Raw genomic sequence first — 896 nt, forward strand, 5'->3', positions numbered from 1 at the left:
AAATATTTAAGGGATACTTCAAGAAACTAAGAAGAAAGTGGAAGTTTTAGAAACAAATGGGTCTTCCAAATGGACGAAAGCTTTTATCATGCCACCAAATTAGTTACCGAGCTAATTGAAAGGCAAAAAACTAAAGAAATGTATGCAAACTTCTGGATTTAAAGTAAAAGACAAATGTTCTCATTATTCTGGCGTTCTACTAATCTGAAGTTAGACTGATTCAAAGTCACATTGTTAAAAGAAAAGGTAATGCGTCTTCTTCTGCTGTTCAAATACCTGAATGCATCTGTGTTTATTTCCCTATGCAGAGACTGAAGAGAAAAAGTTTAAAGACAAGAAAAGCCGCATTTCTTGTTGTAAGGGAAACATGAAGCAGCCTTGCTAAACAATGTGTGGCGACAGCTGTTCAGTGCAGTAAACATCCAGCCACTTTATGTGGTATCTCATTAACAGGACTTTAAATAGAAGGACAGGAAATTATTTATTTTATACTTTAGTCATTGTACATTCCAATGAAATTCATCCTCTGCTTTTATCCATCCTTTTAGGGAGCGGTGGGTTTTTGCAGCACCAGGGAGGCATTGTGGGTTTAAGGGTCTTATTAAGAGACCTAAAGCTTTAGTCTGTGTTTGGAAACTGTGGATCTAGGGGCCTCTTCAGGACGCAAGCTTCCTGCTCTCAGACTACAAGGCTACCACTCCCCTTTATCGAAGGTTTTTCAATTATTCAGTGTTTCATAAAAAAAGAGACACGTGATCGTCTGTTATGCTTTTTTTGCCCAGACAGCTGCAGATTATCAAAGTGTTGGACAGTATATATATATTTTTTTTTTCGTTTTGTTAACGACGTGACTCTCCTCGCATACTGGTGGTGTTTTTTAAACACGTGCAACAAGA

The 896-nt window shown here is 37.5% G+C and overlaps 1 protein-coding gene across 2 annotated transcripts in view; it reads left to right on the top strand.

Annotated features, from left to right (window-relative positions):
• Window positions 1–896, top strand: part of LOC107091445 (cyclic AMP receptor-like protein A) — a 90734-nt gene that overhangs the window by 5360 nt on the left and 84478 nt on the right. The window lies entirely within an intron of this gene.

The sequence above is a fragment of the Cyprinodon variegatus genome, unplaced genomic scaffold, assembly GCF_000732505.1.
Source record: "Cyprinodon variegatus isolate N-32 unplaced genomic scaffold, C_variegatus-1.0 Scaffold337, whole genome shotgun sequence".
Classification (NCBI taxonomy): Eukaryota; Metazoa; Chordata; class Actinopteri; order Cyprinodontiformes; family Cyprinodontidae; genus Cyprinodon; species Cyprinodon variegatus.